The sequence below is a fragment of the Mytilus galloprovincialis genome, chromosome 8, assembly GCF_965363235.1.
Source record: "Mytilus galloprovincialis chromosome 8, xbMytGall1.hap1.1, whole genome shotgun sequence".
NCBI lineage: Eukaryota > Metazoa > Mollusca > Bivalvia > Mytilida > Mytilidae > Mytilus > Mytilus galloprovincialis.
In genome coordinates this window covers 96,893,856-96,912,678 of record NC_134845.1, presented here as the reverse complement: position 1 = coordinate 96,912,678, position 18,823 = coordinate 96,893,856, and the positions used below count along the sequence as shown (strand labels likewise).

At 32.5% G+C, this 18,823-nt stretch overlaps 2 long non-coding RNA genes across 2 annotated transcripts; one reads left to right on the top strand and one right to left on the bottom strand.

The window, feature by feature from the left end:
* Positions 1 to 924: 924 nt before the first annotated feature.
* LOC143043857 (uncharacterized) lies at positions 925 to 2,634 on the bottom strand. The gene is made up of 2 exons (XR_012968559.1): positions 2,546 to 2,634; positions 925 to 1,640 (listed from the first exon to the last, which is right to left on the bottom strand). It is a non-coding gene; the product is annotated as an uncharacterized LOC143043857 (long non-coding RNA).
* Positions 2,635 to 6,309: 3,675 nt separating this feature from the next.
* LOC143043856 (uncharacterized) lies at positions 6,310 to 8,631 on the top strand. The gene is made up of 2 exons (XR_012968558.1): positions 6,310 to 6,830; positions 8,242 to 8,631. It is a non-coding gene; the product is annotated as an uncharacterized LOC143043856 (long non-coding RNA).
* The last annotated feature ends 10,192 nt before the right edge of the window (positions 8,632 to 18,823 follow it).

Sequence of the window (18,823 nt, the reverse complement as noted above, 5' to 3'; positions counted from 1 at the left end):
CCCAGAAATTAGAAGTTTAAGGTATTTGAAATCAAAATTTAAAGTGGATAAATGATTTTTTAGCTGACAGGCAACAGCAAGTACTATTAAACGGTGTAAAATCAACAAAATTAGCTGTTGATTCTGGTGGTCCTCAGGGAACAGTCTTAGGCCCAACATTATTTTTACTTTTTATAAATGACCTCCCCGAACATGTAACTTGCAATGCAAGACTTTTTGCAGATGACTGTTTATTGTATAGAAATGTAAATAATAAACACTGGACACTTTTAATTTGCAAAACACTCATTTGCAAATCCGCCGCCGCCTCAAACAAGAGCTACAATATCATGTATATAACCAAAATGTGCGGAATTACATGGGATTCAATAATTTCATTGGTTTTATACTGTTACTTTCCTATTTATTTTGCAATTTGAATTATAAAAACATGGGATTTTCAATATCCCATGGGACAGGGCAAAATCCCATGGGATTTACCGTTATCCCATGGGATTTTGGTTAAATCCCATGGGATTTTTCTTGGTCCCATGGGATTATTGTAGTCCCATGGGATATTTGTTGTCCCATGGGACAAAAAAAATCCCATGGAATTTTTAATATCCCACGGGACAAAATAAAATCCTATGAGATTAAAATTATAAATATATATATATATAAATATAAAGTTATGTGTATGTTACAATGAATGCTGTTTGGTAGTAAAATGTTTTAAATGTATACAAGGTTTTTTATATTTTTTATATAAATATACATATATATAAAAAAAATTAAAAAAATTGTCACAAACATGTTTTTTATTTGTTTATATGACAATAAAAATTATTCTTATTTTGGAATGTATAATAATAATATTTTACAGTCAAAGAATAAAGTTCTTTCACTGAAACAAAATGATGAAATTTCTAAATAAATGAAAAAATATTGTTTTGAAATCTTTGTCTTGTTTATTCTATTATGAAAAATAGAACTGAAAAAATATTTCATATTCTGACTGAATAGTTCACTCTTTTCATGAGGTAAGATTTTCTTTTTTATAGGCTCATTGCAATACTTGTATAGGCAAACAATTTGAATTATATATACCTTTGTGGTGTACATAATAGTATGCTTATATTTGCAAATTTATAATATAAACACTTTTTGTTAAAGTTTTTGCTTTCTTTATTCACAGCTTGCTATGTACAATTATTCAGTCCACTATATAAGAGTGAAGTCAATAAATAATTTCATTCACTAGAATATTCCTGCAATTCTTAGACAAAATATTTTTTCAATCTGTTCTTCAAAGATCTTCCTCTGTACATCTTTATTGAATGGAGAGATTCAAATGAGAAGACAAAGCAAGTTTATTTGGACAACAACATTCTAATATCTTGTTCATTCGTTCCATCTTTCAATTGATAATTACATTGTTGTATTTATATGATCAAGTTCTTGTGCATCAATGATCGTGATGATATGACTCCTTTTTGTTTATAGTCATCATGTTGAAATTTCCTCTTTCAAATAATATAGGAAAAAACATGTTCCATTTCAAATTAATAAAAAAAGGCGCACCATGGAGAAAAATATCAGCTTTAAGTTTTCCGTTCAGTATTGATCTGTGAATGATGACCATGAAAATTGAGATGTCTGACCTACAAATACACAAACTCAAAAATTATCAGTGTAGAGATCAATAAAATGGCTATTTTATCATGTTTATGATTAATATGATAAACTTTCATTTAAATATTCAAGTACTAAATTACAGAAATCGCTTAAATTTTATAATAGTTTAGTTAAAGTACAGCTTATTTAAAATTATAATGAAAAATATAGGCCACTGATGAGTTAAATAAGATATTACATTTCTAATGCCAAAAAATGGCATTTTTGCACCAAAGGGAGATAATTTGGAGCTTCCTCAATGATATATGCATTTTAAAAGTCATCTGGGGCCAAACCCAATTGATTGTTTTGAATGATTTGGTGTACCATATGATAAAGTTATAAATAAAATGAGTTATGAAAAAAAAATATTAAACATTTTTCTGAAATTGTTATACCCTAGAGCCTCCTTAAATGTCATTTGATCTCTATTGGAGAAATGTCTCATTGGAAATCAGACTGCTAATAGTTATCAAATGTACCAGGATTATAAGTGTTTCTTATTTTTACAACCCAGCCATATTATACCTGTCTATTATCAGGAGCTTGTACATAGTCCAGTGGTTGATGTTGGTTCATATCCTTCTTTTTTATTTTTCATAATTTTTTGTTTTTATAAATTAGTCTGGTATATTTGACGTTTGAATTGATGCTCTGTTAGTCTGTTTCAAATTTGGTTAGTGTTGACTTTTATAGATAACTATAACATGTATAGGGTATGGGTTTTCTCATTACGTATAGGTCATCAATGGCCTCTAATAAGTAATTACAATGCTTACATCCACTAAATTGATCTCTGATGGATAGTTTTCTCATTCATCATACCACATCTTATTTTAATAAATATTTAATCATTATTCAAGGACAAAAACTTTTATTACAGTGGACTTACCATTTAGGCTTTGTTGACCTCTGTAAATCTTATGTTGTTGATAATTTCTTCTGTTTATAGTTTCCCCTTTATATTTCATGTTCTTGCCCTACACATAAAAGGGTAAACATCATTTAATGACAAAAATAACTACTACATGTATTACATAATTAGTAGGCAACTGAAAATTTTGTCTTATTTGTATATAACATCAACTTACTCATCATTCTTGCCGTTCAATATCATGAATATTATCATTATTCTATGAGTATGAGGTCACAGTAAAATTAACCTTGGCAGGCTGACATCTTTTTTTATATGATACCTTGTAGTCATTCCATACAACAAGTAGACCTATGCTTAAAAAATCTAAGGCCAAAATTAAAAATATGTTTGTTTCCCCTCCCCCCACACGGGTCAAAAATAAGCGCCCGGGTCAAAAAATTATTTTTCACAAAAAAATCGAATTTATTTTTTTCCTGAAAATAATTTGTTTCCATTTTTGGAAAGTGCTTGAAAGCAGAATGATTGATAATCTAAATAAATACACTCAAATTGAGCACTAACAACTGATAAGTGGCTTGGACTGGACAAGTCAAACCATTCATGTGACCATGCTATGACAATCACATCCAGTTAAAAAAAACTAGAGGCTCTCAAGAGCCTGTGTCGCTCACCTGTTAATGTGTTTACTGATGTCGGCCATCTTCGTTGGTAGGCGGGGTCATTAGACACTTTTTAAAAAAATAGATACCCTAGTATTATGATGGTGGCCAAGTTTGGTTAAATTTGGCCAAGTTTGGTTAAATTTGGCCAAGTAGTTTTAGAAATGATTTTATACAAGTTACAAAAATGACGAAAAGTTGTTCAATATTGACTATAAAGGGCAATAACTCCTTAAGGGGTCCTCTAACAATTTTGATCATGCTGACTTATTTGTAGATCTTACTTTGCTGAACATTATTGCTGTCTACAGTTTATCTCTATCTATAATAGTATTCAAGATAATAACCAAAAACTACAAAATTACCTTAAAATCACCAATTTTAGGGCAGCAACCCAACAACAGGTTGTCTAATTCAACTGAAAATTTGTGAGGGGATATATCTTATTCTGATGGACATTTAAATCTTATAAGATTTGCCCTAAATGTCTTAGTTTCAAAGATATAAAGCAAAACCTGCATTTTACCACTATGTCCTAATTTTAGCCATGTCAGCCATTTTGTTTGGTAGGCTGTGTCATCGGACACATTTTTTAAACTACAAACCACAATGATGATTGTGGCCAAGTTTGGTTAAATTTGGCAAAGTAGTTTCAGGGAAGAATATTTAAAAAAAAAAAGTTGATGAAAAGTTGTTAAAAATTGACTATAAAGTGCAATAACTCCTTAAGGGGTCGACTGACAATTTTGGTCATGCTGACTTATTTGTAGGTCTTACTTTGCTGAACATTTTTGCTTTGACAGTTTATCTCTATCTATAATAGTATTCAAGATAATAACCAAAAACTGCAAAATGTTCTTAAAATAACCATTTCACAGGCAGCAACCCATCAACAGGTTGTCCGATTTGTCTGAAAATTTCAGTGGTTTTTGAGTTATAAGCCAAAAACTGCATTTTACCCCTATGTTCTATTTTTAGCCATGGCGGCCATCTTGGTTGGTTGCCGGGTCACGCCACACATTTTTTAAACAAGATACCCCAAGGATGATTGTGGCAAAGTTTGGTAGAATTTGGCCAAGTAGTTTCAGAAGATTTTTGTAAAAGTTTACGGACGACGGACGCAGGACGACAGACGACGGACGCCAAGTGATGAGAAAAGCTCACTTGACCTTTCAGGTCAGGTGAGCTTAAAAGAACCTGCCTTCCTGGTCAGTTTACAAAGGGTAGACCCAGGGGAGGGAAAACAGACATTCTTTTAAATGTGGCCTGATAAAATGACAAAAACAAGAAAACTTATCATTGACCAAAGAACAATAAAATGCGGTCATGGTATATATATGAATCTGCCATTCAGACATGCACACCTTACAATTGTTTCATATCTACCAAATATAATCTACCTGTAACTTTAAACATATGATAAACTGACAAAACAATGCAGTGTTTCATTGACCAATGAACCATGAAAATGAGGTCAAGTTCATATAAAATATGACAGACAACTAAGTGCATCTTACAATTATTTCATTCACTAAGTAAAGGGGCCTTATTGCTTACAGTATCCGGAAAATAGACCAAACCACAAAAACTGAATATTTTCAAAGTTCCTTATACCCTGCCAATCTGTTATAGTTGTGCCTGTTCCAAGTCAGGATCCGATAATTCAGTGATTGTCGTTTGTTTATGTGTAACATATCTGTTTTTCAATTTTTTTGTACATAAATTAGGTTGTTAGTTTTCAACTTTCAACTTGGCTATCATGTGTTAAATCATACAAGTGTTGGAAAAATAGGAAGTTGTCGAGTGATGAATCTGAAAATGCATCACACGGTATAGCTGACTTATTTAACCCTGAAATCAAATTTCAGAAATCCTTCTATTGTAGTTCCTAAGGAAAATGTGACGAAAAATATTCATCGGACGGACTGACTGACGCAAGGATGGATGGACAGACAGTGGTAAAACAGTATACCCCCCCTTTTTTTAAAGTGGGGGCATTATTTTAATACGGGGCTATAAAAACCCATGCAAAATGTCAAAACAAAAAGAAGTAACCTAATTCTTACTTGTTAGGGGCTATTTATTTATTGTCGGTTATACATATAACAATACAACATATTAAAGGTCTGTCATGTCTGTAGAGCTTTTATCCGACATACATATATGACAAACACAATACATTTGTACATGAAACATAAAGCTCATCACTGAGATAGTAGTCTCAGATAGAGGGAGGCGGGGTCAACCAAACTCCCCTATTCAATCTGAATGTAGGACAGAAAGTCACAGTCAAAATGTCACACACTGTCACAGGACAAAAAGTCACATTTTAGTTTTGAGATTATTTTTCTTTGAACAAGAAAACACTCTTTTTGTATTTTTCTTGAAGTTTTATATATACATGAACATGATGTAGCAACTTTAAATTAAAATTTATTAAAAACAAATAAATCAGTGCATTAGGTTTGCGCACATTACCATTACATTTGCGCACAAAAATCACTACGTTTAAGTGCAGCTTTTAATTACATTTGCACGCATTTTTTAACATGTAAATATAAAAAAAAAAAGATATAGTATGATTGCCTTTTACAGCTGACTATGCGGTATGGGCTTTACCTCGGGCTTTGCTCATTGTTGAAGGCTGTATGGTGACCTACGGTTGTTAATGTCTGTGTCATTTTGGTCTCTTGTGGACAGTTGTCTCATTGGCAATCATACCATATCTTCTTTATATTGGCTTATGGTTGAAGGCCGTAAAGACCTCTAGTTGTTAATGTCTGTGTCATTTTGTATTTATATTATGAACAATTTCCTAAAATTAAAAATGAATATATGTAATAAAAAGAAGATATTTCAAAATCTTTTTTCATTTATATTCAATCAATTGTCAACAAATTGTTTGTGACTTTTTGTCCTATCAACTTTGTTACTTTATGCCTGCGTTTGACATGTGTTTGACTTTTTGTCCTGTGACTTTTTGTCGGAATGTCCTGTGACTCTTAATCAGTGAACTGAATAATTGTTTTTTGCAGAAGTCACAATAAGTTCTAAATATCAGAATATACAGTTTTGCAAGATTCTCTCAAAATGTAGACATAGAGCTGAAAAACTGTCAGCATGGTCAGTGACTGAAAAATTAATCATGCTTACATTAAAGTCAATGGAGTCTATCTTAATATGCATACTCTCGTACAAAGGAATATAAGTATGCAATAGACATCAAGTTTTCAAAAATAAGAGTATCTATGCCATTAATTTACAAGATCTTAATCGAGTAATAATTTCGGTTTGTTTAAATATTTCGGAGGTTAGTATGACCTCCTCTTTGGTGATGATGTGTTCGTTTTAAAGTTGGGAAAATTACTTGTACATGTACCAACAAAAATAAAAACACATTTAGTCAATCTAGAATTATGTTTTTATCATTTTTTATGTTTAGGTTGTCAGCAAGATGAAAAGGACAAGTATGCAGTTCAAAATTCAAAATGTGGATAAGTTGAGGTTCTAGGTCTTACCTTTGGAGATTTTCATATTTTGCATGAATGAGTTCAAAGGTTATATGATGGACAGCAGAGAAAGAAAAAAACAACTTTTCAATTATCCTGCTCCTGGATAAATGTAAAACATCTTGTTTTTCGGTAAGTTTTATGCTCTGTTTTGATAGTGTTAGTGCATTCATCTTTCCAGTCTTTCCTCTAAATTGTAAGTTTTTGGTGAGTGTTCACCATGAATTTCAGTAAGTAACTTGTGGATTTACATGTATATACTCAAAATTTAGTAATAATATTAATGGGATTTTAGCATGACATCCTGCCAAATGCTTGTTAATCATGCTTATGTTCCAGAACATACAAGTATTTGGACTGTACGCATACAGTCTGCCCAATTTTAAGAAGTTGGTCAAGTTTATTACAAACAAATGTACAGTACAGATCAACATAACTGAAATCTTTAATAGAATAATACAAAAAGTTTAATTGCAGTTAAAATAAAAACACAGGTTTGGTCGAGCTGGTACCAGACAGTACAAGTATACTTAAATGGTCTGACTGTACACATATGGTGAGACTGTAAGTTCTGGACCGTAAAAGTAAGATCCGAATACTGATATGGTCTGGAACATTTATACATGTCTTAAAATTAATATCAAACACATTGGTGTTTTTGAACTTGGTAATAAGTTATTTGATAGAACTATAATGTTTTGGGATATCAAAATCAAAAATATCCCATTTTTACTTTTAATAAAGAAGAAGATTATTGATGTATGTTTAAATGTATATTAAAATGAGACAGCAAGCCAACAACACAAAAAATAAGGATAAAACATACATATTTTTTTGTATCAATGTTATAATTTCCAATATGTTCAAAGAGTTCAAGGTATTTTTTCATTGAAATAAAACACAAATTGAAATATGTCTGAACTTAAAAGCTTAAAGAAATATTGTTTCTGTTGTCTGCATTTTGTATAATATATTGCAAATTCTTGTGAATAATGGAATGTTATTATAGTTGTCTAAAGTTTTAACATTGATCTTTACACTGTAAATTCATAAATTATTGCGTGCATTTATTATTGCGATTCTGTCATTTTATACTTAAATGCGATTTTAAATTTTACGATTTTGAGAAAAATCCTGTTCAATCCATATAAAATATTTCATAATGCGAGTTTAAATTATTGTGTCTACAACTCTGTTGCATTTTTCGCAATAAAAAAAACTCGCATTAATTCCGAATTTACAGTATATATATACATTATGTATATAACTTGGGAAAATACCCAAATTTTATAAAGAAGAATAATTTAATTGATTGTTATATGGTATTAGAATAGGAAGATGTGGTATATTGCTAATTTGACAACCCTCCATCAGAGACCAAAGGATGTAGGCCGTTAGCAACTGATGACACTGGACAACCTTTAACAATCAGTAAAATCCATACCACATAGCTACTATTTTTATTGAAAATCATATTATTGCTACATGTAGGTTTACAATTTTGTATAATCCATTACTTTAGATTTTATTGGTTCTTTTTCAGAAGGATTGAAATTCACCACCTAGAATAAATGGAGAAAACATAGAAACAAGAACAGAATAAATTCAAAGACAAAAGTTGGATCAGTTATTATTTTCATCACTCAGTCAATGATTTGAAGTTCTTTTAAATTCAAAAAAATATTGAAACCACAATAATGTCAAAGTTCTGTGCCGAATGTCCAAAAAGTGGACTATACCATCAAACAATGCTGGATGATAAGAAACTATTAATGTTTTATGTTGAGAGATATTGTGAAAAAAATAGATTTACTTAAATAGCTACTAGTATGTTAAGCCTAACAATAGAGTTTTTATTGATTTCAAATGGCAAATAATTGTGTTTCAAGAAAGTATTCTATAATTCATGAATAAACATATATTGATACTTACATTATCTGCTTTGTTGTTTAAAAGTTTAGTTTTGAACAGTTAAAGAACAATATGCTAAATTTACATTTCCCAAGAAAAAAAGATATTCAATTAAAAAGACTCATCTTATAATAATTTACTACCAAATAGAATACATTGTAACATACACATTACTGTTTATTTATATCTATATATTTACAATTAGAATCCCATAGGATTTTAATTTGTCCCACGGGATATTAAAAATCCCATGGGATTTTTTTTGTCCCATGGGACAACAAATATCCCATGGGACAAAAAAAAATCCCATGGGATTTTGCCCTGTCCCATGGGATATTGAAAATCCCATGTTTTTATAATTCAAATTGCAAAATAAATATGAAAGTAACTGTAGAAAACCAATGAAATTATTGAATCCCATGTAATTCTGCACATTTTGGTTATATACATGATATTGTAGCTCTTGTTTGAGGCGGCGGCGAATTTGCAAATGAGTGTTTTGCAACTTAAAAGTGTCCAGTGTTAATAGTTCTGATGCACTATTACTTCAAAAAGATTTATCTAGTTTAGTAAAATGGGAAGAGGATTGGCAAATGAATTTTAACCCAGTGTTATGTTATTCATATCTCTAAATAAAGTAAACCTTCCACTTTTGATTCTTTATTGCACAATCATATCTTAGAAGCAGTAAAAAACAGTAAATATTTAGGCGTAACTATAAGTATGATTTTGATTGGGGAACACATATAAATAATATTACTTGTAAGGCAAATAAAACCTCTCTGTAGGAATTTGAAAACCTGCACACGTAAGGTTAAAAACCTAAAGTACACATCACTTGTCCGTCCAGTCGTCGAATACTCTTCCCCGGTCTGGGATCCGTACAAAAAAAACAACACATCACTCAGGTTAAGCAGGTACAGCGTAAGGCAGCCAGTTTTGTCTTCCATGATCATAAAGACAGATCACCTGGATCAGTTTCAAATTTAATTAAATCATTGGAATGGGAAAATTTAGAAATAAGAAGGAAAAAGGCTAGATTAACTTTGCTGTATAAAATAAATTGGGGGTTAGTTGAAGTTCATAAGGACAATTTAACAACATCTGATAGACGCACTAGGGGGAAACAGAAATTTAGACAAATATCAACAAATAAAGATTTCTATAAATTTTCATTTTATCCTCGCACTGGAATTCACTACCTGAAGCAAATGTATGTCTGACGCCCTGGAACCCTTCAAAGAGGCATATCCACTCTATCATTTGAAGGATCCACAGCAACTTATTAAACTAAAAAAGACACTGTACATAATGTATATATGTTATTGATAAATATTTTTCTTTGTCATATTATTTCTAATTTAAGTCCATATGTACATAGCACACAAGTTCCGGGAAGTTTTACACTCCTACCTAGAAGTCTACTCCCGTGTTCGAAAGAAGGGGAAGTATTGCAAGTGGCGAATTGAACCCGATTTTATTATGCTTAGATGTAGATCTATTAGGTAGATCCTGCAACAGATGTCATCCCGTACAACGATCCTGGAAACATCCACTTACACGGGTAAATGAAATTGTATTGGATAGAGATAAAAACGTGTCCATGCAAAAAGCTACCTACGGACCCTTGAAACAGTTGTTGCAAAGGTTCACTTAAGGTAGATTCATTACTGAGTTTCCATTATAAACGGACGTGGCTCCATACTTGTCCATCACGCACAGTAAAACGGAGAACCACTATGCCACGCGGAGGAAACCAATTGTGGCCATATTTCGTTTTTCAAGTCACCCATAAAGGTATTTAATTTGTGATTTTCCTCGCAATTTAAAGTAATAGGATAGCAGATTTAGTTACGAAAAAAAATATGATAAATCCCCTTGAGTAGCCGTATATTTAAAACTCCTTTCTAATCATTTGAAATATTAATACTACGCCAGTAAACCACTGCCAAAGTGGATCGTATGTTAAAATATGTATAAAATACAAAAAAGATTTAAAACATTCATAAAAGAAGAAATACATGGAATGTGGTTTTATGTCTGAAGTTTATGTGGTATTTCATGACATGTATTGTACCAAAATCGACTGATAAATATAAGTGATACAAAAATCAAGGGTTGATAAAAAAAAAACTATTTATAAAATTGAGATGGAAATAGGGAATGTGTCAAAAAGACAACAACAAAACTACAGCAGAAGGTCACCAAAAGGTCTTTAATGTAGCGAGAAATTCCCGCACCCGGAGACGTCTCTCAGCTGGCCCCTAAAAATATAAACTACTACACCCTGAAAATACCAATGAAGGCCGGATATTTTATTCATTACGGGAAAATTAATAAACAGTCTGGAAAGTAAAACATACTTCAGTTCATTCATTGCACATGCCACGGATCATTTTTCTCTTAAAACTGGTAAAACTTCTGTCCGATAGTTTCCTCTCACAACATAAATTGCAGTATATTTCAAAAAGTTTTTTAAAAGTATTTGTTCTGTATTTTTCCATGTTGAAAACATGTCCGGTAAGAACCGATTTTGGCCTCAAATTTCAGGTTCATCTGACGAAAGATTGTGACCACTTTTTAGACTTTTAAGTGTCTATTTTATTTGATTCTATTCTTATGTGAAAGATTTTAACTGATTGTGTCATTAAAAACGATCCGATTCAATCTCAAATATGAAAAATCTACAAAATATGCCGTAAATGTCACTTTTCAGATGATTTTTGTCAAAAATGAAAGTGGCCGCATCCGTGTTCATCCTCAACCTTTATATATGATATGTATTATCATCACATACAACTTACATTTTAATATTAAGGATAAAAATCGTCTAAAATTTAATTAAAATGATAGAATTGTAAAGATTTCAGTAATTTACCATGACTAAATGGTGCTAGTATCCGATATATGTGCACTGTACTGTCAAAAACAGCCCATATTTATGATGCAGATGCATTTTACTGTCCAATAAATAACTAAAAATTTACTGTTTAACAATTTTGTAAAACTGCTATATTTTGGGGCCAAAAAGGAGTTTAACGGACCTACTCCTTTTTAGTTCAGGGGCCGCCCAAAAAGTTCTGACAGCCATAGGAAGGTGCATTGTTGGTGATTTTTCTACATCTTCACATTGTGTGTCCCCTTCATAAACCTCCAAGACATCTTGTATATGGTTTACACCTTAACTTTCTTCTGTTGGCTTTGGACTTTCCACTTCTGTTTTTTCGACAGTTGTAGTTGTAGCGGTAGCCTGTGGCAACTTAAAAGGTATGTCTTATGTAGACAGCGAATTTGGATTTTCCCAACGAAGGACAAATGTATTTCCCCTAGTATTTCTAACGATTGCATTGTAAATTGATTAACATGGAGTGTCGACAGCATTTGTTCTATATGTTGAAATTTTACAAACCACTTCAGTTGAATCAATGTACACAAGTATGAAATGTTAGTGTATCAAGAAGTTGTCTAGCATTTAGTCTTTTCTTCCTTTTGTTTAGCTTATCCATTACCGGTATAATCCAGGGGAATGCTGTTCTTCTCAGATAATTACATTTTCTAGCATATATCAATTGTCGCTACTCAAGTTCTTGTATTATTGCCGTTGTTTTACATTGGCATCAGGGGAACACAGCGCAACAAAGGATATAAAAAAGAAAATGTACTTTCCACAAAAGACCAAAATGATCAGACAATGTAAAGCAATTCAAACGAGAAAACTAACGGCCTTATTTATGTAAAAAAAAAATGAACGAAAAACAAATATGTAACACATAAACAAACGACAACTACTGAATTACAGGCTCCTGACTTTGGACAGGCCCATGCATTAATACTGTGGCGGGGTTAAACATGTTAGCGGGATCCCAACCCACCTCTTGACCTGGGACAGTGATATAACAGTACAACATACGAACGAACTATAAAAATCAGTTGAAAAAGGCTTTTTAACTCATCAGATAGACAAACAATACAAGTGGACGTGGTCGGGTACTTATACATCCCGACAAAAAAGACACAATGAACAGATACACATGTTAAAATCCTGCATCCCTAAAGAATGAATGCAAGTTTAAAAAAAAGAAATTTCCGTTAAGCGTATTATCAATATATATGTAAGGTTTAATTCAGTTGACAAAATTAACAAATTAAAACAAAAGATATCAACAATAAAATACTCTTAATCTTTAGTAAATAAAAAAATATATCAAGCCAAACGGTATCAACATTTGGACAAGATATTTAAAATTAGAATACGTACCACAAATGTCACTGGTATATGATTATATATTAAAAATTTTAATGGAAAATAAGTTAAATTTTCAGATGGAAACCCTATATTTATAATTTGATAATTATGAATTCTATCTATGGTAAAAGCATGCAAAGTAAAAACAAGAAATATTACCTTCATTAAAACTTAGTTGAGAGTAGCTCTGTCTAAGAGTATTGATCTTGACATTATTAAAATCAATGTCAACATTAATATTTCGAATGTCTTTGGTGGGCTTGTCATCTGAATAATAGCAAATAAACAAATAAATTAAAATTATGCTTCATATAAAAAAAATATTTATCAAGAAATGACTAATGTAAACTACTACACTAGAGAAGTAATTACCTTCTCAGCAATTAAAATATTTATCACACAAAAGCAGAACATATGAGACTAAAACATTGGAATAGTTGTATCCAACTAGAATTGAACCAACCTACAATAAATATATTCTCCTTCAGATGAACACTTTTTACGTACCATAGGATTAAATAAGTTAAAGGAAAATATTTATAAGTAAAATAGTACAACAGTTGTCTCCCATTGGAACTGAATCAATCTACAATAAATGTGTTCTCCTTCAGATGAAGACTTTTTTGTACCTGTTAGTGGTTAGTTAAAAGTCACATTTCCATCACCAGAGGATTAAATAACGTAAGGAAATTGTTAACAAGTAAAATAGTACAATAGTTGTCTCCCATCTGAATTGAACTAACCTACAATAAATGAAGACTTTAAAAATTTGCAGAGGACAGATGAAATTTAATTTGATTAAGATAACCGATCTATCTAGGCCAGGCCAGTTGAACTTCTGTTCATAAAATGCTGGGAGTTTGCGGAACATGACAGATTTATAAATGAATTAAGTTTACCTTTTTTTGTTACTTCTTTATCCATCAATGTCACATCTAATTTCTGTATATTTTCCTTTTGAAAAAAATATCCTGCAACTTTGTTCATGACCTTAAAAAAAACCAGAAAACACATACTGTGAAAGTACTTTATTTCATGGGTATCAATTTTCGTGGTTTGTCTGGTGTGTCTATGCTGTATTGAACTTGGCATCATGTATTCGGGTTTAGTTTTCTGTAATAAGTTAATACTTCAGTTTCATTATGAATATATCTTTCACATTCATTTGTTAAAATTTACTGTTTGCAATAGCATGAATCGTTCTATATAATAGTGTTCTTACCCCTGGCATAAAAACAATGCCGTATTTGGCAAAACCTTTTCAACTTTTGATCTTCAGTGCTGTACAACTTTGTACTTTTTTCACTTTCGATCTTGTATATCTGGGCGTTATGTATTCGGGTTTAGTTTTCTGTAATTAGTTAATACTTCAGTTTCATTATGTATATCTCTTTCATATTCATTTGTTAAAATTTACTGTTTGCAATTGCGTGAATTGGTCTATGTAATATGAATGTTCTTATCCTGGGCATACAAACAATGCCGTATTTGGCAAAACCTTTTCAACTTTTGATCTTCAGTGCTGTACAATTTTGTATTTTTTTCACTTTCGATCTTTTATATCTGGGCGTCACTGGTGAGTCTCGTGTTGACTAGACGCGTTTTTGGCGTATTGAATTTTAAACCTGATGCTTTTTGTTATCTATTAATCATGCTTTTTTTTTTTTGTCTAATATGTTCTCCTTTTTATTTGTATTGTAGTCCTGTAATATTTTGTGTTCATTTCAATGTTATATTTAACTGTGCCATTAAAGTGCGAGGTTTGGCATGCCATAAAACCAGGTTCAACCCACCACTTTTATTCCCCTTTAAAAGTGTCCTGTACCAAGTCAGGAAGATGGCCATTGTTATAATATTGTTCGTTTCTGTGTGTGTGTTGCATTTTAACGTTGAGTCGTTTGTGTTTTCTCTTATTTTTGAGATAAGACGTGGCACGGTACTTGTCTATCCCAATTCATATATTTGGTTTTGATGTTATATTTGTTATTCTCGTGGTGTTTTGTCTGTTGCTTGGTCCGTTTCTGTGTGCTGTTGCGTTTCGGTGTTGTGTCGTTCTCCTCTTATATTTAATGCGTTTCCCTCGGTTTTAGTTTGTTACCCCGATTTTGTTTTTTGTCCATAGATTTATGAGTTTTGAACAGCGGTATACTACTGTTGCCTTTATTTGAGTAATATGTACATGTTTGTGGGTTTTTAAATTCGTGGATTTTAGTTTTCAAAAAAAATAAATTGAAAAATTGAAACAAATGTATAATATAAGTAAATTTATCCTACATTCATCTCACAATTAAACTGAAAACTCTACTACAGTTGTACATTTTGTATTTATACCGCTTCTATCACTGTCTATGTAGTTGTTTCCTCACTTTTGAAAAAATGTTGTCCTAGATCTCAATTTTATATTATAATAACATCTGAGGGCAAACAATTGGATTTTAGTCGTATAAAGATATTATTGAGAAAGCGCAGATGGTTTAAATGTTTCATTAATTGACTACAAGAAATGCTCTATGAAATAACTGTGGTCTTAGACCATCGGTTAATTATGTTTGATTGTTCCAAGTGACAAATCAATTCATTTGATTCATTTTAAGTAACCCAAACATTTGCAAATTAATTCAAAAACATTTTTTTACATGGACATGTATGAGTTACATATAGCAACATACTCTGTTTTTCTGGAACCTTTTCACTTTTTTCTTCACTTTGTTTTTCTGGAACATTATCACTTCTTTCTTCACTCTGTTTTCTTGAACATTTACACTACTTTCTTCACTCTGTTTTCTGGAACATTTACACTACTTCTCTCTGTTTTTCTGGAACATTATCACTTCTTTCTTCACTCTGTTTTCTGGAACGTTTTCACTACTTTCTTCCATTATTTCCTGAAAAAAAAACCACATAATTTCATCCAAAGAGTTAATATATAAAATAATAAGCATGGACATAATCTTTGACATTTTGACATGGTATATATCTGCAGACATTATTATTTAATTAGATTTTCAGGATTGATTAATTTTGGGTGATTAAATGTCACTTTTAAGTTGAGTGCCAACGCATGGACATTGTTCAAATTCACAACCTCTTGTTTGGCTTGTGATAACAGTACTTAAACTTGTAAGCTTCTTTGTCACTAGACACCAGAAAAAAAGAAATAAAGAAAGAAAGGAACAGACAGACATTTTTTTTTCGTACAGGTGTGGATTACAACGCTGCTGTATAAGTTCAGGATAACTCGGACTAAAACAAATTGGCCTATCACAAAATCAAAATATAACAAACTCGGGACCATCACAAATTCAGCCTTCTCATTTGTATGCAGAAATATATTTAAAACAAAAGTCATACTACCATTTGTGGATTATGATGTTAATGGAACTTTAATAAGAAAACGTTATATAAAAAACTCGTTCTTCCGAGACCAGCCATGTTATTATTCTTGTCGGGACTTCCTATTCTTGCACTTGCTCAACATCCGGCCCGGCCAGGCTTATTGTTCCTAGGAACTGGAAGTTGGGTTCGGGTAGTCTACACGTCAGATTTAAAATGAGCAGACTGACCCTCAAACCGTTTGGCTTGGGAACATGGAAAAGGGAACTTAACAATGCCATCGTATATTGTATTCTTCTTGTATGTAACGTATATTTAACCAAATCATATGTTTCTAAATAAATAGTTATCAAAGGTACCAGGACTATAATTTAGAACGCCAGACACGCGTTTCGTCTACATAAGACTCATCTGTGACGCTCATAATCAAAATGTACCTAATAAACATCTTCTTTATATTTGGATGTTTTACGTAGTTTGTTTAATATCCCAGAAGTTGGGAGTTAAGTTTGTAATAGTCCGATTTTGTGAGGCAGATTGTGTTATAGGCCAAGTTTGTTTTAGGCCGATATATCATGGATTCCATAGTATACCCCACAATCTGCATTACCAGAAACAAAAGCCTGTATTATAAATTTATTATCGGGCTTTATGGTGCATCTTTTTTCCTCTGTATATACTGGCAGGGATTGACTAATTTATCTTAATATAAAACAAAACATACAAAATTAAGGCACTGATTACTAAAACTTAATTGTAAATTGTTCATTTTACTTAATTGTGCTCATTAAAATAGATAAGTCTTTAAAGAATTTTCTGCCCAAAATGTCAATTTCTTTGCTTATTGTTTTTAGTTTCATATGTATATATCAAGTATCGTGAACTTCATTTACCTTTGTTTAAAGTTCTATACCATGTGCTACTTTCTGTTACTCTTTTGTGTTGAGGTTAAAATGTAGTGGCTAAGCGTCTTAAAGAATAAGATGACATTAAATAAATGCTCCCGCACATCTCGCGTGGTTTCATTTAAACGAGACCTACCGAGGCTGATACTTAAGGTTACTAGACGAATATGATCTGCTATTATAGCTCAGATTTATGAGTTATCCGTTCGTTTGCATCTTTGCTAGCCAAAGGTTACGATCCCTCCCGCTCCCTTCACGGATTGAGTCAACATTTGAAATTACAATGTTGCACCATCTACCGAAATATAAAAATTACGCCCATTCCGAATGCATTATTCTTGACCAATGATAGCACTTGAACTCTCCAATTTGGATCATTGGTCAAGAATAATGCATTCGGAATGGGCGTGATTTTTTTTCTTCCGATAGAACATTGTTATCTTAAACGTTGACTCAATCCGTGAAGGCAGCGGGAGTGTATCGTAACCCTTGGCTAGCAAAGATGCAAACGAACGGATAACTCATATGTCTGACTTGGTATAGGTATTTTCTAGTGTAGAAAATGGCGGGTTGAACCTGGTTTTAAGTTAGTTCAATCTCCCAATTGTATGACAATCGCTTCAAATTTCGAAGTTGATAACGATGCGTGAACAAAAAATACACATCATTTCATTAGGTAAAAATGTCAAATACACCGTAGTTAACATTGTTTTTAATCTTGATCACTAAAAAAACAAACTAATATGTACCAAGACAGTTTATTATTTTCTCGTATGCATGTGGCGTGCTTGTAAATCGAGATATCGTGATAACTTGTTTGTTTCTTGTCTCACAGTTTTTGCTTAGTCTTTATGCCATTTATTGTTTCTTCGTTACATATATGACGTGGCTCTGTACTTTTACATCCCGTCGTCGTGATGCACTTTAGCAAACAGAAAGAACAAGGACTACACCCATCATAATCTCAATTAAAATCAAACAAATATTTTACAAATAAGCATTAGTGGACTACTGAAAGCGTTTTGCGGAAAGGATATATTAGTTTTATGGGGTCGTAAAAATTTTCTTTGGGTAATCGGTCGCGCGAAGGTATGGACATGGTAGGTGTGTAGGAAGGTATGGATGCGGGGAAGATTTTGCGGCCATAGCCGGGTCGCTGGGACGACCGTGGCGGCTCCCGGGTCGATCGGTAGGTTTTCACTGAACACTCATGACACAAGCATAACCATGGCCCCTGGGGGGGGGGGGGGGGTCTTCAGATCGCCTCGTTCGACTGAACGAAGATAAATGAGTGTTCTATTTTGCCTGGAAAACAGCAAAAAACATAAAACGTTTAAGATGGATAGGTATGTATAGACCAACTAGACGACCATATGCAAGAGTTATATAATCGTTACTTTTTTCCAATGCGATGTACCAACCGGGTTGCGGATCTAGATAAGTCACAGAGAAGTTATATCCAACGTGTGTGCAAGCCGTAACCAAATAAAAGTCATGGCTTGCGGCTATGAGGCGGTTTAGATATTAGCTTTAGTTTGATGTCCGCAGCTGTCACTTTTAGTTCTCGGTTGGCACGGCGTTCGTTGATGTAGCTCTGAAAGCAGCGCTGCAAGGAGCTGCATCCTCGTCACTCCACAACTTTGTCCAAGTTCGTGCGTGGCGAACGATGGGCAGATCAAGAACAGCACCACGAGCAGCCGAGCGCTCAGGCGCAGAGTCAGAGTCGGTAT